At 37.7% G+C, this 24838-nt stretch overlaps 2 long non-coding RNA genes across 2 annotated transcripts in view; one reads left to right on the top strand and one right to left on the bottom strand.

Annotated features, from left to right (window-relative positions):
• The window catches only part of LOC140002690 (uncharacterized), a 167877-nt gene that overhangs the window by 11787 nt on the left and 131252 nt on the right, over positions 1-24838 (bottom strand). The gene's annotated exons all lie outside the window — the stretch shown is intronic.
• LOC140002694 (uncharacterized) lies at positions 201-2777 on the top strand. Its single transcript, XR_011809927.1, has 2 exons — positions 201-902; positions 1549-2777. It is a non-coding gene; the product is annotated as an uncharacterized lncRNA (long non-coding RNA).

Genomic DNA, 24838 nt, shown 5'->3' with positions numbered 1-24838 from the left:
TGTTAATATGTTTCTATATATGTTAGTATCTAACATAGAATAATAGCTTGATTTCAAGATCAGTTTTTGACGAGAAGCATCATCAGCATGTGTTTTGAAAGAGATGCCTTGTTCTGCTCACAAACAGATGGATGGATCACTGATGTGATCTATTAGAAAAGTTTGGCCATTTATTAAAAATATCATCCTTTGATTAACTTTGATGCAACTGCTTTTCTATTTTGGGAGGGTGTACATTCAACTAATTAGGTAGTATGACAGCTTGTGATGAAACAACTGAGCAGTTACTTAACTTCTCTGAAGAAGTGTATTTGTTGTGATTGAGGGTTTCAGGCGTGTAGTTTAGGTCTTTTCTTAGGAGGGTTGGTGGCTCTCTTGTTGTTTTTGCTAAAACAGGTTTCACTGTCATCATGACAGGAAGCTAACTAGAATTCATATGGGTGCAAAAATTTCAGATCAATTGAAAGCGTAGATAAAAGCTATACTACATATAACAGGTTCCCTGTAAAAGCAAAGCTAACAAATAGAATCGGCTGATAGGCATCCAAAAGTATTTGACCTTCCACTGCTATCTTCGTCAGGCAGTGCTTTTTCTGTTTTGTGTGTACTGCCAGCCTTCCAGTAATATGCCATAATGAACTCCTTGCGTTTTGGAAACAGCCTGTCTGAAATTAGGAATGTATATGTGCAAGTTCAGTAAAACATAGTACTGTATTATCGCCTAAGCTACTGGGATGGGGCAATCTGTGCTGGTTCAAAACTGTAGCCTCTCTTTCCTTTTCTTATACGACCATGTAATGCTTCTTGTTTAGGATTTACCAGACACGATTCATATTGGTGGGAAGATCTCACCGAAGGCAGTCTGGGATTATGTTGGCAAACTCCAATCTTCACTTTGTAAGGTATTTACTTAAAATCCTTTGGAAAACCAGGAAGAAATATACAGCAGCTTTTGATAGAATTTCCTTGTTACTAATTTATATTGATGTCGATCATACCTAGAAAACTCCTGCTACCACTTATTCCATTGAAATTTTTGATTTATTGAAGAAACAGGTTTGCCTGTTGAGCTGCCAATCGTCTTTCCCCTGTGTAGTAGTTAAACATTCATACAACCTATTGTTTTTTAATGATTGAATATAAACAATCTATTTATTCAGTTACTGAAGATAGAAATTCAATTTTAAAAGACTAGGAAATTATTAGTAAGCGTATGTAATAAATTTTACTACTAAAACCCTTATGGATTTAGTAAAAATGAAGGCCAGTATGCAAATATAATCTAAGAATTTTCCATTTCTTTCATAATTATTTGAATATTCTGAACCTAAAGAGGTGTAGCTTGATGTGAGATACGTAAATAGTTGGTCTTTCTGAAAATGACAAAATTGATTCTGGTTTAATATTACCAATTGAATGACAGTATTTTCTTAAATCTTGGTTTAAAGCTGCTCCAGACTTTCATCCTATATTGGATGAAAGTGGAAAACGATTTTATTTGCTGATGTGTTACAGGTTGAATTTTTCCACTTTGATTTTGTATTTCAGGAATTGTTTTTGATTCGTTTGATTCGTTTCCATCCTGCCACAGAAGAAGAAGAAGTTGCCTATATCTCTCTCTACTCCTATTTTAGCAGTCGTCGTTGTTTTGGTGTTGTAACTAATAACAACAGACATGTCAAGAATCTCTACCTGATCCCACTGAGTTCTAAGGACCCAATTCCTTCCAACCTCTTGCCCTTTAAGGGACCAGGTAAGCACAAAATTTAGGGGAGGTTAACTGCTAGGTAAAATTACAAAACGAGTAAATCACAGACCAATTGGTTTTGAATGTTTAATGTAAGCAGAATTAAAAAATACATAATTTTATAAAAACATTTTAAAAGTGTGCATATAGGAAAAAATTGCAAAGTCAATCATCTCAAGGTGACATGGTCTGAAACTCACATAGCCTTTCCAACAAGATAAATCTCTGCTGTTAGGAGGATTTGTTTACCCATCAAATGGAGTACATAGAACAGCCACTATATTGAGACAAACAAGCAAACATTATCAGAACATTCAACCGACCCTACTTTCAACAACCCATAAATCCACCAAGTTTTAGGTCCCTACAAGCCATGTGCTGTCCCCTAAATCACATAGGAGACTCTTATCCCACGGAGCAGTCAAGAAATCTCTGAAGACAAAGGTAACGTTTATGGTTTCACTACATTGTTGTTATCTCATGGTATGTATTACGCTGTGCATGCAATATGCATGTACACGGGGTCTGAAATATTCTGTGCTACCTGGATCAAGTTCCAGACAAATCACTGACTTCAGAACATTGGTTTGCCTGGGAGCAGGCAAATTCCTTTTGCGTAGGTGGCAGACAGTAGGTGGTATAGGTTGGTATATATTACGCTCTTCTATTTTTAGTTAGAGTTATCAGCAGTAATGTATGGCTCGAATTTGCTCCATCTTTGTGCATTGAACATGGAAACAGAAGAAATGAGAATGAATTCAGATGTGAAACACCTTTATATTACAAAATTTGAAGTCACCTTCATCTGAGGATGGAGGCGGTGCATATGCTTAGTTTCCAAATAAGTACCTTTTTTCATATAGAGTAACAGGTTGAGGAGCTTAAGAGCTACAGGTTACAATGAAGGCAATACTTCATTGTTGTAAGGATGGTGTGCAAAATACTAAACAGCGCAAAATAATTACACACTAAAACATGTAAGGAGCTGACCTTTCTGACAAGCTGACTGTCCTCTGCTACCCAAATACAAGTTTAGGACTAAACTCAATAAAGCATTCTCAGGGCTTATATTCATAAACAGAGGTGTGTTCTGCCTGGCCAGGTTTTCACATGTTAATGGCATACGACTCAAAAAACAGTAACAAAAAAACACCACCAACAAGTAATGTAATGCTAGGAAAATACTCTTCTTTCCTGCATGAAATTGCAAAGGGCGCTTGCTTTGTGTTCTTGGACAAGATTTTTCTCATACACTCTGAGCCTGTCTTAACCTGCTCTAGGGAAGCATTTAAATGATCTTCCCCTCCTTGCATTCTTGAGCAAACATAGGCTGTCCTTGTACATTATCTTTTATATTTCTGTTGTAGATTTCATTTCAAATGAAGCTTTTAAAGTGGAGGCCTGGCAAAAGTAGACAGACTTGTTAGTATTAGTATAGAAATGAGGAATGTCAGGCTGGTTTTTACAAAATGTAAATAGGAAAAGTTCTTTCAAAACTGGAGGTAATTGCCCAGAAGAAACATAGGTATAAACACTTGCAGGCATGTATTAATACCGCAGCGTAAAAGACTTGTAATACATACTTGTTACTGACATCTGACGGAATTTACTGTTTTTTATACCCAATAAAGATATTTTTTGGAAAGTGGTCATTGTATCCTTAAATTTGTGTACCTTCAAATAGAGTTTAGCAAGTACTCAAAAAACATGACAGTGTAAGATACTTTGATAAATATGACTGGGGGCGGGAGGAGGGGGAGGACAATAATCCCATCACTCCAGAAGTCCTAGCTGGAAGATATTCCAGCTGTATCAACCAGCTCCATCAGGTGCATACGGATTATGAATCTGTTATGAATCCTGCTTTCTGATGGACTGGATTTGGAACACAACTGAGGACCTCTGACCTGCTGTAGTGCCTAGAAGATCTACAAAACTTTGTCATGGGTGATATAAATATAGAGGAACGTGGAAGGATATTCACATTTATTCACTTCAACCACCTCAGATATTTATTACCAGATATTATCTGTTGGTGGGATGTTCAGCATTGTGTTTTTTTTTTTTTTTTTTTTTTTCTGGTAGTTTACTGTATGTGAATTTGTTTGTCTCGTTTCACATACACACAACACTATTTAGCACTTTCATCTGTAGATCTGAAAACACTTTGAAAAAAAATTAAAAGGTATAATCAGTCATTATTAGCACTAGGAAGACGCACTTATGGAGGGATTTATTGGCAATGTTGGAAATGTATCGGGTACCATACATATTTAAAATAGAAGAATTTTAATTTAAAAAGTGTATCAGCAGAGGGCATGCCGCAGTATCTCTTCCGTTAGTTTAAGCTTGGAAGTGTTTTTAAGTATGAAGGCATGAAATCTCTTCAAGATATTTAGAGTACTCATACCAGTATGGAAAGCAGCAGTAGTAGAACAACATATTTTTGATGTCAGCCACTCCCATTCAGCAAATGTACCGTAATGTGCAGCAGTGTTACAGCGGTGGAAGTGATCTCTATCACTGAATCCAGATACACCAACTTGATAGTTTTCAATCATGCTTTCACAATTAACTGGGACAAGTATTTAAACGGCGTGTTGATAATGATTACAGCTTTGCTTGTATTGGTCTCTGCAGTTAAAAGTGTGGCATAGGTCTGTTCCCTAAGTTTTGCCATCAGTGTACAGAAATTAGGGATGTATCCTTAGTGGTACAGTTAACTTCCTAGCAGCTGCGGATGGTAGGGACAATATGTGGCCATTACGTAGATAAATACTGCAAAACTGATTTCATGAAAATAAAAAACGTATTTAACGAAAAAAAAAAAATAAATTAATCCCATAGTAATATTTAATACATCTTGTTTAAATAGATTTAATTACAGGATGTAACTTCTTAACACCATCGTGGTCTTCAAATGCAGAATGCATTTAACAATATTTTATAAATAATTTAGCATCAAAAGCTACTAACATAGCTTGCAGCACTTAAAATGCTTGCTTGTGAAAGATAGTTATTGAGCAATAGTTGGAGACTGCAGCCAACATTTTCATGTAGTTATTACCTAAAATTAGGCACTTAACCTATTTATGGATATTGAAACCTATTTACGGATATGGAAATGGAATGGGACTGAGCTTTGAAGTGCTGGTCTGGCTGTATATTTCCATCCAAAAGAAGCACTTACTGTGTGATCGCTTTGGATTGAATGAATTTAGAAACTGGGTTAGGCATCTGTTGAAAACTACAGTATCAAAATGTAAAATTTTAATGGATTTCTTCTCTGACCAAACTAAACAGATTCAGTTATAACCGTTGTTAATTTAGCTTTGGAATTTATCTTGAACGTGTGTTTAAGTTTTACTCTGATTTTATTAGCGACGATCTCTGTCTCTTACAGGGATTCAGAACTGTTTTTCTATCTTTTTGCTGTTAATTTTAGATACACAGTCCAATAGATTTTTGAAACCTGCTCGTTTCAATTAGTCAGTGTTTGAGATGCATGTTGTGACTAGTTGGATAAATCACAGGTCTCTGCAGAAGGGCAGATAACCAATACGCTAACGACAGAAGAACAGTGAATGCTTACGAGGAGTTGTAGGGTGAACACAGATTTGAGAGATCCTCTGCACGGGTCGATGCTGACCAAATGTGGAGTCCTTACTCACATGCTGATAAAGAAAAAATGTAAAGCAGTCACTCAGAGTGAATCATACCTAACTATTGAGTCTCTTCAGAGTGTACACAGTCTTCCCAAGTAAGCTGTCTTTTGAGCTATGCCCTGATGTTATGTATTAATGTAACTTCATCTGGGGTAGTAAACTATAGTGATCAGAATTGCTAGGATTGCTTTTAGGCAGTGGGTTGAAAGGAGTTTTTAACTGGGTGAATCAAGGATTTGTGATCCTTTCCAAATAATCTTAGATTCACCAAAGATAATTACTTGTTTAGTTCCTGTCCTGCCTCCTTTCGTTGTACATCTTGCCGTCCCTGCCCTCTCACAAGGGCAATCTGTATAGAATTATAAGCAAACTAAATTATAAGCAAGTCTTAGTTTTGGTTAGTATAGCTAGGTCATTTTCTTGATGCATTGATAATTCGTGTGTGTATATATATATATTTCTAACCATGGAAGAAAGTGAAAATTGGCAACACAAAATACTGAAATACTCTATCTGGAGGAAAAAACTTGGTACTGAATTTTAAATGTACAAGTAGGAAATAATATGTGCTACTAAATGAAAAATAGAAGTTTATTTAAACCAGCATGGCCAACATCCTCTCAACCACAGAACTATGTAAAACTCAAACACTGAACTTTGAAGTAATCTGAAATCAGCTGTGGAACTAGAATGCATTCAATCAAATTTCAGTGTTATTTTTTTTCAAAATACTTAAAATGAGAGCTGCTTCTGATAGGAAACTTCAAGTAGATTTTGCATTGGCCCCAATTTTTTCTGTCTTTTTGCAAAGACCTTCTAGTGAGTAACCAGATTTTGCTGGTCTCTCCATTCTGTGGCTAAAACAGGCGTGCTGCACTATTACCAGTCACAGTCAGAAGAACACAGAATTTCAGAATTTAGGCAGGTTACTGCTTAATGAAATATTTATGCTTAATGAAGCTGTGTTGAAGAAGTCATCGTCTTGATTTACCTGGTTATAATCCTCTTGCTGAGGAAACCTCACATTGAACTTAAGAAATAGGCTTACCTCATTTCATTCTTTCTTAGCGTACGTGAATATAATTTCAGCTATACAAATAAAAACAGCTGATGTAATTTTCTCATAAGATAGTAAATTTAGGAGCCCCCTTAAAACTTTGAATTCCGTTGTTTCAGCAAAGGTTCATACTTATGACTGGTAATGGCAAATAGAATTTATCTGCAACTATGGGAAGTTTGGGTTTTTGCTGGTATCAAGAAGTTTTCAGTGGCAATAATTAGTTATTTATAAGTTGTTCCTTAGTGAGCAGTTGGTTTTGTTTAGTAAGAGACTAAAGATATACATAAATTCATATATTACACCTCTTTTAAACTCTTACTTAAGGGTCATGAATATAAGGGACAGTGTAGGTTTTAGAGTCCTCATCGTATAACCACAGTAAATCTCTTTGCTGTTAGTTTCATTTCTGTATTATTGGTTCCTTGCTGGATGCAAATATTAATATGGCTCCCAAATGAGGATCTCAAGTCACTAAATCCAGAAGTTAAAATCCTCTCTTTATATGTTTTTTCTACATTTGCCACTGACTGTATGTTAAAGGATTTATTCCCTGCTCTTTATTCTGGTTGTATTTGTCTTCCACGAGTGCCTGTGGGAAATGTGAATGTACAAGGAAGGAATACAATAATGTGAAACGGACCTTCAGCTGTTTGCATTTTTCCTCTTTATGGGAAACTTTCTGGTCATTTCTGGAAATGCTTCTCCAGGGATTCAAGCCTGAAGCTTTCACAATGGAGTAATTCTGCTCACATTTCTTACTTAGGGAAGGGTCTGTGGCATCAAACTCAATTCTACAACAGTGTTAAAAGTCACCTTGATGGAATGGTGTAAATGTCAGTCCGGTATTTTAGCACAGATTAGAACAGAAATGTAATTATTAAGTTTAACAATGCCTCGTGCTTTCTTTGTAACAGAAAGTGAAGTGTTTGTTGTTGTTGTTTGTCTGTTTGTTTGTTTTAATAGCATTAGTTTTTTTCTCTTTATTTCTAGTTCTTCAATTCCAACGTAGCCCTACAGAAAGTTAGATTGCTTGTCCAGGTTTTCTCACTTATCAGTATCTCTGTGTATATAAGGTATTTGCAAAGCATTTAGAAAGGAAATATTTGATTGGGGGAGGAAGTGGACAATAATAAGTAGAAAGTAATAATACAAAAATAGGAAAACTTTCTTTAATTTTTGAACAGCAGAGACATTTACAAGGACATCTTTCAGTAAGATTCACCTGTTACTGCAGGTGAATCTTTTTCATTTTCATATATTTAATTACTATTAAATATATTTAATAGTAATTAAATATAGACACATAGGCTTATGGGATAATGTCACTGCATGAAATTTAGAAGAACTGTTACTGTTATGACTCATAGCTGCCATTATATAAAATGATAAGTCCCTATTGAGAACACAGATAAAAAATAGTAGTTTTTTTACACATGCAATCTTTGTGTTTCCTTTCAGGTCTCGAGTCTTCACGTCCAAATTTAATTCTTGGATTGGTTATCTGTCAGAAAGGGAAGCGTCTTGCTACTACCATGGATACAGACAAAATAGAGAAAAAGCGCAGCCGAATTCAGGTGCAAGAGGAAACAGAAACATCGCTGTACTCTAAGGGGCCAGTAGCTTCTTCACAAGAAAAGAAAACTCCGAAATACACACTGTATTCGGGAGACTCAGCTGTAAGTACAACACTACCTGGATCTCCTCCACCTCCACCCCCACTTCCCGTTCCAGAAACCTCATCAGTTACACCTTCAGTATTAAAAATACCGTCCTCGACTAAGAGTGGAACCACAAGTACTGTACCACCACCAGTTTCAGCTACCGCTTCTACAAGTGCTACTGCTACACATTCTTCATCCTCAGAAACTACCACACCTGTTGAGTACATCCCCCAGACACTTTTTGGTAAAAAGAAGACTTTTGAACCTCTTGCTAAGGAGACTGAAACTGTCCAGTCTTCAAATCAGGAAGCTAAAGCAGCTGTGGATGGAGGTGTGTCAGCTGTTCCTTTGCTAGATCCCATTGTACAACAGTTTGGACAGATGTCAAAAGACAAAGCTATAGAAGATGAGGAGGATGACAGGCCATACGATACCGAAGAAGAAGATGATCCAGAGAAAGCTTTTGAAATGCAGACCGGTGAAAGCAAAAAACTGTATAGTGTGGAGAAGCCCAGTAACACAGCAGAACTAAAGGACGAGGCCTATGATCTGGAAGACAAAACTATCTTGGAGGAAGCAAAAGTTACGGTTGATGATTTACCTAACAAAATGTATACAGACACTAAAAACACTTCCGTGGAAACACCTGCCTCGTATGTGCCAGATTTATCTGCGTCTTCATCCTTGGTGGAACTGCAAAAAATGTTAGAAGGATTAAACAAACAATTAGAAGAGCAGAAACGACAAACTGAGGAGCAAGAAGAAGCCCTCAGACAACAACGAGCAGCTGTTGGTGTTTCAGTGGCTCACTTCTCGGTGTCTGATGCTTTAATGTCACCTCCACCAAAATCTTCCCTAATAGAGACTGAATTGTTCCATCAGGACCAAGAGGCTGCGCAAAAAGTAGATTTACCTTCATCTTCCAATCAGCAAGCACAAGTTTTAAACCAGAGCTGTGACCCTCAAGCGAGTTTTCCAAACACTTTGCAGACTTCACTTGGTAAGGAAGATAAAACTTTAATTCCTGCTACTCAGCTTAGTTACGGTGGTGATAACTGGGTTTCCAGTGAAAAGCCTCCTGCAGTGCTCCAAAAAGAGGCCCCTAATAGCAAATTTGAAAATACTGTTCAAGTTACTTTGGAAAATGTGAGTCAAGCAGTTTCTGCAGAACCTTCTACATCCAGGCCTTTACGTAAAGTGCTGCTTCCGACACCTCCAAGTACGTCTTTTCAGCCTAATTTCTCCACATCTAATGACAGTCAGTCTTTGCAAGATATGCACAAAGTATCCTGGTCAAACAAGGCAAATCCAATGTTTACTTCTCAGGAAAAGGGACCTGGTCACTTTGAACCAGACAGGGGTCTTTCTGCGGTGCAATACGAAGAACAAAGAAACCCTCAGCCTCATCAATTTGTAGAACAAACTGAATCTCCACCAGTTCAGGGTGAGGGTGGACCTCTCCCACAGCACTTTGAGGAGAACCGAGCTGGAGGTCCGTTTTCTTTGTCTGGGCAGAAAGGAGGACCTCCAGCACCACTGATGCTCAATGCACACGGAGGACCTCATGGAGCTAATTTTAGAGGCCCAGCGCCACAGTTCTCAGAAGAGCATGTTTCTCCAAATAACGATGGACAAAGAGGATCTGCCCCTGGAAGATTTGGAAGTCAAAAGGGTCCCATTCCTTCCTTATTTTCTACACAGCATGGACCACAGTCGCCACAAAATATGAAGCCAACCCCAAGACCACTCCTGGACCTTCCCAGTCATCCACCAGGCCACAGAAAGGAGACGTGGGAGGAAGCTGGGCCGTCTGCACCTCTTTCTGGTATTCCTGGGCAAGGGCCCGAGTCAGAAGGACAGTGGTCAGCATCTGACTTCCGAGAAGGCAAAAATCTTGAATTTAGAGGCCAGACATTTGAAGGGAGACAGAGAGAGAGATACGAAGGAGGAAGTAAAGACAAGGTTTTAGATCAGCCAGAGCCTCAGCAAGCAGATAATCGACAAAGCAGACCCTTTGAGGAAAGACAAAGGGATCGAGAACATGGCAGACCTTGGGAAAGAGACCGTGGCAGAAACTGGAACAGAGACAGGGACTGGGAGAGACACAGAGACAAAGAATGGGATAAAAACAGAGACAGAAACCAACGTGACAGAGAACGATCAAGAAGCAGAGACAGAGATCGTGACAGAGACCGAGACCGGGATCGAAGCAGGGAAAAAGAGCGAGATCGAGACAGAGATCGAGATCGTGAAAGAGGAAAAGATCGGAAAGATCGCAGTAAAAGTAGGGAGATCGGTAAAGAGATGAAGCCAGAAACACCTAAGGAAGGTCAGAAACCAACAGAAGCAGAAGCTTCATCTTCCACTAATCAGTCATAGAACTAGAACTGCTGTTATATTTCCCATAGATAATATACACCACTGCAAGGACTGAGTCAATGTCTTCTGTATATACTGTATATTCTCACCTTTGCAAAAATGCTGTTGTAAATCTAGCCTTACAAAATGTACTGACAAATTAGCAATTTTTGAACAACTGAGAACGACAATATTCAAATAGGTAAAAGGCAAGAACATACTGGACTTTCACTTGCTGCATTTTGTGCATAATGTTTTTCTTATAAAAATTCACAGCGTTACCTGTTCTGAGATTTTGTTTTTTCTACTTGCATCTTTACCTTAAAATTTCCATGTACAGTACAGAAATGGAAAAAGTCTAAGAGCCCATATTGCTTTTTAAAATTATAAAGTTATGTTTTCCAGTAACTTGAATTGTAATTTTGTAAAAGAATTTAATCAAGACCTTAGGAGCCATACCTTTACATCTCATGTATGTGATATTTTGGTGTCAAAGTTGTTCCCACAGCACACGCTTTAAACAAGGAGTCAAATATTGCTGTCTTGTTTATTTTACAATGCAAGGGTCATGCGTATTTAGGAGAAGGCTGCAGAAGAACAGTGTTACTGATTATTGGACGGAGGATTTGAAAATGGAATGTTATAAGCTTAAAGTGCACTATCTTCCTTTTTATATACAGGTATTTTGTGTTTTGAAATCCATCTGTTAAGTGTACAACAACAAAAAAAAACGTACCTAGTTTTTCATGTGGATGAGGGGTTTTTAATTTCACATTTTTACAAACCTGCAATTAAAGAGTATATAAAAGTAGCACCTTTATAACCAGCAAAAAAATTAAAAAAATCAGACATCTATTGGCAAAGAGCTAAGACTACAAATGAATTGGTATACCAAAGGAAAGAAAAAGAAGTTTGTTAAATAAAAGAAGTTTATTAAATGGGCCATGGAATTTATTTCTTCGATTTAAATTAATTATGTGGGACATTTCTTGGGTTTTCTTTTGGCAGAACCTTGCTGGAAATTTAAGAAATGTCTCCATTTTCCTGTACTTTCCACTCTAAAAGTGTTTTGCTCCTGAAAAAAAAAAAGAAAAAAAAAAAAGTGTCACTGTTGTCAGACCCTGCTTATGCTGGTAGTGTATATAAGACTGTCCACTGAAAAAGGTATAAAACTGCATTAAGTTTGAACAGAAGATTGGTAATATTAATTATTAATTATTAGTAATATTAATTATTAATTATTTAGTAATTTTAATAATTATCAATTATTAATTATTTAGTAATATTAATTATTAGTAATATTGGTCTGTATTCTGAACCCGTAGACAAAATGTTAAAATGCAAAGAGGCGGTATTAAATGCAAACATCTACTATGGTGTAAGATTTTTCTTAATGAGATGTTTTTAATTTAAAGATATACGTAAAAGTATGCAAAAAGCAAGTGTGTTTGTTTAGGTTTACTTGATAGAAATTTCTGTAAATTGTATTTTATATGACGACTTCACAGGTTTTTGTTACTTTAAGTAGAATAAACATCTACAGTGAAACGTTGTCCATTTCTTAAATCTGTACATGTGTATTATTTTCTAACTAGCTTTGCTACTTCTCAACATGCCACCACAAGAGGCTGATGGCACACAAGTTTCATTTCCATCTGTTTAACAAAAGGTATTTTAGAGGATGCCACCACACCCAACTGATACTTCCTTGTAGGTGTTCTGAAAAACATGTGAAAGTCTGTTCTTGTGATTTTTTCTCTCAGTTCTAACACATGCCCATATTTATTCTGAAGATTTTGTTGTTTGAGTTACTTTCAGATTTTACACCAAAAAGATCTGGAGAAATGAATAATTAAGTAATCTATTTTGGCGTTGAGCTGTGGAAATACTAGATTCCCGAACCTTTCATTGTTGTGAAATAGATAGGTGAAAGTTTTATTTTTCCTTATAGGAAATGCTCTTTTATCACAGATTAGTTTGGAGAATCTGTTCACCGTTAAGGAACCGTAAATGCACCTCGCTCATTTTCATGGCATGATGCGCTAATACCACTTGACAACTCCTCGGTAGGCCTTGCGGGGTTGGAGCTGCCCGGGGGGAGCCTTCGGTCCCCTCAGCGCTAGGGTGGGCTGAAGGGGCGGCGGGGACCCTCCTGTGTTGGCATACTGCTCTCTGAAAAGAGTACTCACTTCTGGTAACTTTTCCAAACGCGCACCAGAAACAGCGCCCATCAGAAGATGGTGCTGGCTGGGGGGCATGCTCGCCTTGCAGCTGAGGCAATGGACTCATATGAGGCAGTGAGCTGCTGCCAGAAAAGGCAGTCCTGCTCCTTCCCCGCGCTCGGCTGTGTGCTCCTGCCCTCCTGTGCATTGGATACAAGAGCTGTGCAAGGACAGCGTGAGTTGGTGCAGCTGGATTGTCTGGCAGAACACTAATCCTGTCAGTAAACCAAAAAAATCTGTCAGGGCCTATCCATTTTGTCATAGTCAAATTGGGATATGAGGGTGTTTTATTTTTTTTTTTAAGATGAGGTTGTTAACATATGTAGGTGTCATGGTTCCGCTCGAGTGGGCAGCCGAGCTCCACCACAGCCGCTCTCTCACTCCCCCTCCTCAAAGAGGAATGGGGAGAAAATATGTGAAAAGGGCTCTAGGGTTGAGATAAGGTCAAGAAAATCACGCAATAATTATTGTAACGGGCAGAACAGATTCAGCATAAGAAGATAGATAGTAAGATTTATTGCTCATTACTAATAAGTGAGAGAAGTGAGAAACAAAGGAAAGAAACCAAAAGCACCTTCCCCCCCCTCCACCCTCTTCCACCTCCTCCCCCCGAGCGGCGCAGGGGAAACGGGGGAATGGGGGTTATGGTCAGTCTACAGCACTTCTTCTCTGCCGCTCCTTCTCGGTCACTCTCGTCCCCTGTGCTGTGGGGTCCCACCCACGGGATACAGTCCTTGATGAACTGATCCGGCGTGGGCTTCCCACAGGCAGCAGCTCTTCCAGAACTGCTCCAGATATGGGTCCATACCATGGGGTCCATCCCTCAGGAGAAAACTGCTCCAACCTGGCTCCCCCACGGGCAGCAGCTCCTGCCAGGTCACCTGCTCCTGCGTGGGCTCCTCTCCACGGGCTACAGGTCCGGCCCGGAATCTGCTCCAGCAGGGCTCTTCCACAGGCGGCAGCCTCCGTCGGTGCAGGGCCACCTGCTCCACCGTGGTCTCCTCCATGGGCTGCAGCGTGGAACCCTGCTCCACCGTGGTACTCCATGGGCTGCAGGGGGACATCCTGCTTCACCATGGGCCTCACCACAGGCCGCAGGGGACTTCTGCTCCGGCGCCTGGAGCACCTCTCCCCCTCCTTCTACACTGACCTTGGTGCCTGCAAGGCCGTTCCTCACTCCCTTGACTCTCCCAGCTGCTGTGTGGTGCAGCGTTTTTTCCCTGTCTTAAATATGCTCTCACAGAGGCGCAAAACAACATCGCTTATTGGCTCAGATCTGGAAAACAATGGGGCCCTTCCCAAAAATGGGGCGGCTTCTAGATCTTTCTCACAGAAACCACCCCTATGGCTCCCTGCTACCAAAACCTTGCCATGTAAACCCACTACACCTAGTCTCTCCCCTCCATGAGTAGGCCAGAGGCAGGCAAGAAGCAGGAAAGGAATGCAACCAGGACAGCTAACCCAAACTGATCGACAGGATACTCTGTGACACACAAGGTCATGCTCAGCAATACAAACTGAGGAAAGGGGGTTTGGGGGAGGCACACATTGCTTGGAGACTGGCCAGGCCTGCTAGTCTACTTTGTAGGAGATGGTGAGTGATAGCCTTTGCATCACTGGTTTTGAATTTATGTATTTCTTCCTATTTTCTTTCTTTATTAAACTGTTTTTATGTCAAACCACAAGTTTTCTGTTTTGGGGGGAGGGTGGAGGAGGGGGACAGTGAGTGAGCAGCTGTGGGGTTCTTAGCTGCTGCCTGGGATTAACCCACCTAATGAGATAAAAAAAGATTCACATCTCCCAGATGGAGCCTCCCATACCATATCAGTCTCATGTAGCTCCTGCTTTTGCAGGACCCCTTTCTGCCAATGCTTAAGCTCTCTCTTTCCCTCCTCTGACCAGTTTGGAATACTGAGATATTCTGATACCTAGGAAACAGGGGAGTCTCAGAGCTGTATTAGGAACATCATTGCCTTAGTTGAGATCATAAAACAAACAAGATCCAAAGTTCTCTTTAAAGCTTTTAGAGATATTTAAATATATATTTAAAATGACAGCTATGGGCAAGCAAGTTGGCATTGTTCCTTCTCAAGTGTGTTAATATGAGATTCACTGAAGGGCACCAGAAAGCTTAATGGAACATGAACAGACTACAAACAAGTTTCAGGTCTGCAATCCATTTTTAAAAACAGTCGTTCCTCGTATGAACACTCTACCCAAAGGAACTGTTCACACAAGACTTTAGGGAAGATGTCGCAGTGGTGCTAAGAAATAGCATGATTTTCAGTTTAACCTTTTCAGAATGTCTCTGTAGTTTTCCAAGGTGTTAGTCCAAGATTTTCTCTTTCTACTAAGAAAACTGTATCATTTTACTGTGTAGGTTTTACTAGCTCAAGCTAGACACACTGCATCATTTCCTGAACCTAAAGACAATTTCAAAAATAATTATTTACTTGTCCATGTTTTTAAATGACCAAAAGTAGTCAAGGACTTCATTATCTAGTTTGTCATTTGAACACTGTAACATTTAACTGCTGAGGAAAGTAATAAGTCAAATCTGCCACCAAGAGAATACCACAGAAATCAAGGTCTCAAAGCTAGTGACACTAAAGTAGTTAAAATGCTGCTGTTGCTCACCACTGGAAAAGGTATTGCTCAAAATTTTAGTAGATCAATTTTTTTTGCAGATATTTAAAATCCATTATTCATACATTGAAATACAAATTGCAGCATGTAACTGTTGCTGCCAGGTTACAATAATCTTCTCAAAAGCCCACACTGAAAATTACATATATTTGTTCCAAATTTGAGGAACCAGCTATTTATCAGCCATGGATTTTGTAAGCTGCAGTTCAGCTTTCCTGCTACTAGAATTCCTTAAAAGGTTTGCAAATATTTGTGACTTGTTGATTTTTTACTTATTCAGCGCCAAAAAACTCTGAATGCTTTGCAGATAAAATAAACACAGGCATTCCCATGTGAGCTTATAACTTAAATGTGGAGCAATAAATGAAAAGATCGAGTGATAAATCACAGAAAATATTAGTATTCCTATTGCATTAGCACTAAGGTCAAAATAATGGGCACATATTGACTAAAGTGTCTTTGAAGTAGACAACGTATTTTGCAGTACTAGGAAATATACTATGCAAGACAAGAAGTACCTTAGAGAGTTCAACGATGAGAAAGCGAGAAAGGGACAATAGTTAATCACACATTTTGATTAACCAAATTCAAAATTTGTTCCACCTATCTTTTATTTTAGTTCAGTTTAACATTCTTTGAAAAATTGATCAAAACCACCAAATGCAGAAAGCTCTCAAAAACGCTCGTAAGCCCAAAATTACATTTTTCATTAAATTCTTCTTTTAATTTTCTCTGATTTAAACCAAAAATTTTGAACATACCTCTACAGAGAAAAAAAAAGTCACATGCCCCGAAGTTTACTTATCCTTCTGAAACAACACAGACCGCACTCTTAGACTTCCTCTTCAGTTTTCTGTGAACATTTTATTGCAAAATTATAGAAAGTGGACAGCTCTTTCCTGAAGCAGATCAGTTATTACTTTTCTCAGAGCAAATCTATGACTTCATCTTCATGCCAGTGGTGCCCTCAACAACACCAAGTTGTCCGTTTGTGCATTGCTTTATAAATATCAGGTTTGTTTCACAGCTGGATGATTTCATACCTCAGAAAAGCACTCAAGTAGGCAACAGATTTCACTTATGCTCCAGACTGTCATAGGTATTCAGGGTGACTAAAAAATATACTGCACCTGACAGTAAACACCTAATACCCATTGAAAGCAACCCACACAGAACACTCCAGTAATATCACTAGGATTTACTAATCTAAGTAACATGATGATAATTTTTCTATTTGTGTTTTTTCTAAAACAGAAATGCTAATTCTTCCATTTTCTCAATTTCAATTCGATTCATGTATTTACACAATATTTCTGGGTAAAGACATTGTGTGTATCAAATCTGTGTGCAGTCACTGATACAATCATTCTTGATCCAGCTGTGTTCAAGCATGACTGTAAAGCAACTACATAAAAAAGAGAACTATCAGTTTTGCCACCAAAAAAAATTAAATCCCATACATTTGTTCACAAATCTTGCAGAAAAGTAGCTTCATTTATAATAAATTAATGCCAGCTATTGAATTCCTTTGGTTCAAATATTTGCTGTAAATTTACTAGTAATTTTACTAGTAATGCTTAATATATACTGCTGTTAATTGGTTAAATGCAATGATATTCACATCAACAGGTATCATGCATTAACTACTGTGGCTTTTCAGATTCATACAGGGATGGTAATATTAGCCTTCAAGATTTTGTTGTGTATTCTTCAGGGTTTAAACTAATCCTCTTGCTCATCAAAGTATATGGCTGGTTTATCTGTTTACTCTCCTTGAAGTAAATCGGTCAATACTGCAACTGCTAACACCTCTAAAAGAACTAACAAGTGGTATTCTACGAAAATCAGAACAAAGATATGCCAGCTTCTGTATTGAACTACCGCAACATTCAGGTCCATCTGTGGGAATATTAACAAATATTAACCTCAATAACTTAGGTTACTGCAAAACATGCTTAGTTTGTTTTCCAACTTAAACACAACTGGAGACTTATTATTCCAGATAACATATTGATCAAATCTGTCCAAAATGCCACGACCTCATATGCAATTTACAGATGCTACAACTATCTGCTAAGAACAGTTACAAATGGGACTTCAGTCATCCAGACCAATGTATACTGGTCATTCAGCAACTGAAATAGCTGAGTGTTTGTTGAAACTTACTGTTAAAATGGTAATCCTAGGAAGTATGGGCCTACACCCTCCTATTCTGACAAACAGCATCACAGCCTCTCAGTTCTACAATGTGTTTTCTTTCCGAAGATATTTTCAGCTGGCTATCACTTCTACTGAAAAATGTAATTAAAAAGTCACTTTGAGAGTAGTTCAAAAATAGCTTGAAGAGACTTGTAAGCTTTTGTTTCACCTTCTTTCAGGTGAAATAATCTGACAAAATCATACTTTTGGTTATCAAAAAATTAAACATCCAATGACTTCTGATAGGTCTATGACTGCAAATGCCATTAACTTCAGCAACTCACATGCATACTGCACTACATTGTAACTCTGCAAAGGAGATTATTATCATTTTCATCTCAAGAGCAATTTTGAAGGAGTATTTCTGTAATTTTAGTGTCAATCTTAAACCCACTTTTAATCTTCGAAACCTTCCCTATACCTCATTTACTCACAATTTCCTTCTAATCTGCTTCTGAACTCACAACTGATTATTAAAAAAAAGGACTAGTAGTTTTTTATTTATTTGTTTTTACGCTGCTTGTATCACTGTAGGTGTAGTTATCAGTTACACAGAAAGAATAAGACTTTTCTTTTTAAGTAGAGAAGCAGAAGTTAACACCAATTGTAAAATAAAATAAAATAAATAAATATAAATATATGTATATAGAACATTCAGATAATTCCCTACAGGTAGAGAGGAGGGTATGGGGAAGATCACAAGATGCAGCAGTAGAACTAGTATAAGTACTTACATAATTCCTATACCAGTAAAACAAATCCAAGTGCCAATCCTCAGAAATGCAGTGCACTGCTACAGGAGTCTTACAACTGCATGGACAGAACCTATGCAAGACTGTCTAAAGGATTCAGAGACTTTTTTTTTTTTACTGTATACAACTTCAGAAATTAGTAACGTACACATTTGTATTCAAGTTCAAATAAATAAAAGTTATGGACTGAAATACTTCATCCTACCAAGACTTCTGTCCAGAATGCCTTCCGTCTGTGAAAACCAGTCTCCAAGGAATAGCTCTTAGAATTTATTCTAATGAGAGTTCCAAGAAAGAAAATGTCTTCTGGCCTCTTGTACAGTCCACTTCCAAAAAATACAATTCTGTAGTACAGAATCTTGGCATAGCAAAACTAACAGCAGCACGGATTGTCCCAGGGCTGTACTTTGCTCTTGACACTAAAGAAAGTAACTAAAACATTGTAGATAAATAGTATTTTTGTGTAATAAAATTAAATATAATAAAGTATATCAAGGTTTCCACCACTGTTAAATTTACTATAGTGGCAGATAATAAGAGATCAAAAGGAAACAGATGCTAAAGCCTAACTTGGAACACAACAAAAGATCCGACTCTATGTATTGTATGCGTGGGAACAAAAATGTTGTTTTTGCACAGAGTTACAGTGTTTAAAGGTAAGGAATGTGGTATTGAAATATGCTTGCAGTGATAAGAAGGCTTAGCAGATGACTTGTAAAATGCAGACAACCAGACTCCTTAGAGCAATTAGGTGAATATCAAGGTGTCAAGTCAGGTAAGTGAAGAAACATTACCACTTTAACAGTAACAAAGTCAAAAGAAATTTGAAAGATAACAGGCCGGCGACTGAAGGCCATGCATTGTCTGTGAAGCATCGGATAGGTTGTGAACCTGGACTACCCAGTCAATGGGGAAACAGGGGAGGGTCATGGCCATTGAGAAAGAAAGTATATAAACTGTACTATGTGACTAGTAGGCACGTTCTTGCTTGTGGGACACCCGCCATTGCAATCGCGAATAAAACTGCTACTTCACTGAGATCCTCACGTGAGCCTATGTTATTGGCTACGGAGTGTTTCTCACATATGTAATACAAGAGCATGTATACCACACGAAAACATCTTCAGGCAACATTAAAGCCACATGACTGAACTCTCAGATAAAAAGATATAATTGTTGTATTGCTGCACTCAAAACCCTGTCTTGCCTGCACACTTATCACAGAACAATACTTCATTGCACTATCACATACAATTCACGACATATAATTCAACATCTTCAGTGGGTTACCTTGCAAAGCAGTGATATTATAATTTGCGTAACTACCCACTATTTTCCTGTTTCTATACTGTAATAACTATGATTCTATATCGTAATAATCAAATTGGTCTCAATATCTACTGTGCATTTAAAATGCACAATTATATAAAATGCACCTCTGTTGTATTTTGAAGGACTCTCGTCACCAAACCAGTACAAAAGCTACAAATGCAGACAGAAGAGCTTGATAGTGGCATATTGCAGTAATTGGATTCATCTTCTGTCACTGTCTGTTCAATATCTGAATGGTAAAAATCACATTCATCCCAGACGAATACCTCTTGCTGTGGCTTTCTAACAATGTGTAAGACTTTGTATAGGTCTTATAGCTGAGAGAGCTGACTTCTTCAAACTTAGAGCAAGCAAGGAAGATTTCCTTTGATGTATTAAATAATCAGGTCATATCAAACCAATTACCACAGAATCTAAAATGGAACATTGTATTCCTGCTTCACAATTATCTTTCAAAGCATATTGCTTTACTTTGTGAACCTTACTTTTCTACTGGATTTTTAATGGTCTGAATAACAGTATTGTAAAATGCTAAATATTAGAAATACTAAAACAACTGAAATAGCATTGGAAAGCTCCTTCAAGTTTGTAAAAACATAAATTTTGCTGTTTTCTGCATCTTACTGTAACCTCCAGCAGCAGTTACGTCTTTCCCACACTCTCATTTATTAGGTAAAAGGATGTCATTCTCAGAAAAGGAATAGTGTCCTTTTGCAGACAGTTTGTCAAAGACAAGGATATACATGTATAAGCATCAACATAATGGGGGCTGGGTGGGGTAGAAAAGAGAGAGGTGGAAGAAATCTCCTGAACAGAGACTAATGAAAATAAACAGTAAGTAGTTACATCTCCTAAGCAGTGTAAGCATAGTATTCATGCCATCCAGAAACAATATATTATTCAACTATTACTACTGTTAATAGTAGTAGCAGTGTTCTTCAGCCAACAAAGTCCAATCCCAAATCACTATTTCTGCCCTAATTATGTGTTTATTCCTTGATGAGAAAAAAAAAAAAAAAAAAAAGTCATAATAGTACCTAAGTACAGGCTTTATTTCAAGTGCTTAAGAATACAGTTCATTTTAAATTTTGCTTACCTTCTACTGAATAAATGTTTTAAAGCAAAAAATTATTTGCCTACTAGAAATCAGCATTTCTCTCTTTCTTGGGGGAATTGTAGGTATAATAAATGGTGAAGGAATACTGAAAATCAAAGAGGAGAAAAAAACGAGAGTTGGCTCCAAACGAAACCTCTGATGAGACATTTTTGATGTTCAATTCCAGGCTTAATTTTTGAGCTTTTTCAAGAGAGAAATACATCTGACATAAAAGCTCAAATGTGGATCTGAACTTGCCAGTAACTGGATTTGATGGTCTACAGCTATGGTTTTGTGACGTTTCTCACAATTTTACATTTGGACACTTGAAGACCAACAAGCACATATACTTGCATTGTCCATATGGTTCTGCTCTGTCCCTGTCATAATTTTTTCTGTTCTTGTGTCTTTTTCTGTTTCTTTCCTCATGTTCATCTTTGTTCCTTAGCTCCATATTTTGCTAGATACTTTCTTCACTCTGGTAGTTCCTAAAATACCCTACCTGTGGTCTTAAATCTGATCCCAGCATTTAAGGTTAATAGCAATAAAATTATTAATGGCATCAAAACATGAATTTTTCAGAGGACAATACCTATCTCATTCTTTTTACCTTAAGAATGTCCTATCCTTTTTGAACTTTCAATTCAGGATGTATAAATAATCATATATTTAGTTCATAGATGGAAGAAAAAAAATGGCAGAGCTGGAAGATCATTTATCTAAAAAACTACTAAAAGATTAGGTTTACTTGTGCACATGGAAGACAGCATAGATAAGTAACTACTACCTGTGTGGTTATCTCTGGACAGAAATAAGCTCAACCATAATTTCATCAGTGCGAACAACTTCCTTCCTTCATGTTAAAATCACATGAACAGTAATACTAAAGCAACAATGATTCTAAGAGACATGTGGCACAGAATTAGATCTTGGATAAAATTGTGAGCTCAGACCTCAAGTTCAGCTCCTGTTCTGATATACTGGCGGTACTTTACACAGTGCTCACCCTGTTTTTGCTACACTATTCAGCTAGGCGAATAGATTCACTCAGTTTATTCCACTATTCTCTTTGGCATAATAAAAATATTTAAAGAAATCCAAACAGTTTATGCACCATAAAACCACTGAATAAACTCAAAAAATTACTTTGGGATAGAAGGGTTTTATATTGGGAGAAAAAGTGAAGGGCTTTTTGATATATGCAGGGTTTAGTGCGTGAGGGGAGTGGACATGGAACAGGATTTAGAAGCAAAACGTGACTCCCACTTCACTGTCTGCCAACTTCAATAGCTTTCCCTGTAGCTTTGGGATTTCGCTAGTAGTTGAAATCACTATTTATTTGCTTTTTTGTTGTTGTTTCTTGTGTGTGCGTATAAAATAAGTAATAATCAGAAGTGTCTGACAAAGTGTTATCTTTTCACCCTAAGCATTAATAAACTTTGAAATTCAACACACGCATAGGAAAGACGATTTTTTTTTTATTTTTTTTTACAGAGACATATTGGTACAGGAAATGTTTTAGATCTGTTTTTTCCCCATTTTCCTATATTATTTATTTATTTCTCTAGAAGCATCTATACCTCTTCTGGTATTCTCTGCAGACTATTCAGAAGTAAAAGGGTGCTGTCCAAGATGATACAATTCAGTTGATAATTTGGCTAACGTCTGAGAAATCAATGAACACTTAATAATTAGCATTAGGAAATAAGGCAATTTTATTCCAAAAATTATCATGTATTCAAGCCAGAATTCACCACTACATCTGACATTTTTTTTTGCCCCACAATTAAACTGGGAGATGTACTTCAGAAGGTCACGTAGCTTACTATAGAAGAAAATGGACATTCAGCTACTGGAACCAGAATAGAGTTGCTGGATGTAGAAGTACCCTGCAATTTGTATAGTATTGTGTCAGGTCCTCAGCGAAGCTTTGCTCTAAAAATCGGCTTCTTTTGGTTGAGACTGCTTGCTAGTGTATACAAATACAGAGAATAGAGAACAGGCATCCAGTTTCCATTAGGATTCTGCTCATTAAACAACTAGCAGTTATGACTCATCATTTCTTCCACCTATTTCTTTCTGGGCTCATCCTTTAAGAAGAAAGTCCACAAATCCAAGCCGAAAAATTACACAAATGGAGAACAGAAATACAAATAGCTCAAGAATTGTCATTCCCCACTGTACCGTCTTCCCTCCTCATGAGTACTATAATTAAGAGTTGTTTTATTTCTAAAAAGGTGAGCTTTATTTTCTCAAATGAAAGAGAACAGTAAGAGCATTCCAAGGCTGCAAGCAAAGACAGTGCAAAAGCACTCAGAAAAATGAAATACATGAATGCAATACCTTTACGATACCTGAGAATAAAACTTTGCAGAGTTGCAAAGAATAAAATTACATATTCTAGATATATGTAGGAATTCTATGACAGTGACTGGCTCATGACATTAAACCGCAAAATTTTTATTGTTTTAAAATGGGTTACATAGTCAAATACAAAATTGGAAAACTGCCTAGTAGATTCTAGTTTCAATATATATTAGCTAAAACTCAGACTCCTAAAGGAATAGGAAGCATCAGTGTAAGTGAAGGAGGACATTAACACGTTAATAAAAAATGACGTATATAAATTACCAACTTCATTGGAGAATTTGGATTAAGGTTACAGACAGAATGGTGGAAAAAATGAAATGGAAATGGTTGTAGACCACTAGGACATGATGAAAAAAGTAATCTGCCAATTCTTATATAGCTAACAGAGGCTTTTAGAGAGACTGTATCATTGGTCATATAATATTTCAATTACCCTGAACTGACATTACAGAGAACTGTGGAATAACTTAGGCAGGTTCATGTTTCCGAAGGCAAAAAAACTGTTTTCCTGCACGGTCTGTTGAGCAGTCAAAATGATCAGATGCTATTATGATTTCAGTTCTGGTGAAAGAATATGGCATACTAAGGAAGACATATGTTAGTGAAGATCAGGGGTCCAGTCAGTATTCAGATGATCACACTGTAATTTACTTGCTTACAAAGAATGGAATTCTTTCACCTTTCAAAAGGCAATCAGAGGAAAAATAATTGAAAAACAGACACTGAACTGTGGGAAACCTTCCAAAAGAAAAGAGGAACACGGGTGAGAGAAGTGTGATGTTATCTCCATGAGGAATACTCATTAGCAGCAAAGAAAAAGTTCTGCATTTTGATATTTTGCTCAAGGTCTATTCTTCTGGGAAGAAACAAGTTCCTGCTTCCTGACTTTAGACATGCTGACTTAATGAGATGCATCTCCCATAAAGGAAGAATTTTGCAGCAAAAAAGTAAGCAGACAACATTACAGATTATTAAAAGCATTTTTTTCCCTCATACTTCAAAGTGATCTCACTTTAAATATACATTCCTTTGGCAACTTTTGGTATTTGTCTATCTTATGACCAGGATATCCAATCCTGGGAGATGTTCAGCACGTCTCAGGTCCTGAACCATTATTCCAATTCCTATCTGTACTGATTTAGAATAGTACAGCTTCTCTAGAAGGTGTCCCTTGCAAACTAACAAAATGCCTGAAGTAAACCTGAAGGGTCAAGTGGATACAGAAGCTTTCCATGGGTCTCCTCACAGCTCTTAAACTGTTAATGGTTTTTTGTTTGTTTGTTTTTGCTTTTTTCCCCCCCTACTCTCTGTTACTTTTTGCCCTGTGCAATGAAGGAAACCACATCACCGGTTGTGAGTTCTATCAGTCCAGGAATGGGACCTGGAACTCCAGAGCTGGCACAAGGGAAGAACTAGTAGCATAGAGTGAGAAATGGTTAGGTATTGGGAAAAGAAACAGTACAGACAAATTAGGCCTTCCCTTTTCATGTCAATGAACTGTTATGTCAGTGGAACTGGTGTTACCACCTGGTGGAATTACACTTAGAGTTAATCCAGAAAGCTTGTGAAAATGAAAACCATAGGCAACACTTGAAGCAGTACATTGTGTTAGAAAATGCCTGTGAAATGAGAAGAACGGCACTTTTGGATCAGAGAGGGATCATTTGGTCCTAACAGGCCATAATACAAATGTGCAAGTGCTTCTATTGCTGCCCTGCTTTTTTGCCCCC

Source organism: Anas platyrhynchos, chromosome 5 (assembly GCF_047663525.1).
Source record: "Anas platyrhynchos isolate ZD024472 breed Pekin duck chromosome 5, IASCAAS_PekinDuck_T2T, whole genome shotgun sequence".
NCBI classification, from domain to species: domain Eukaryota; kingdom Metazoa; phylum Chordata; class Aves; order Anseriformes; family Anatidae; genus Anas; species Anas platyrhynchos.
This window is presented reverse-complemented; position numbering and strand designations above follow the sequence as displayed.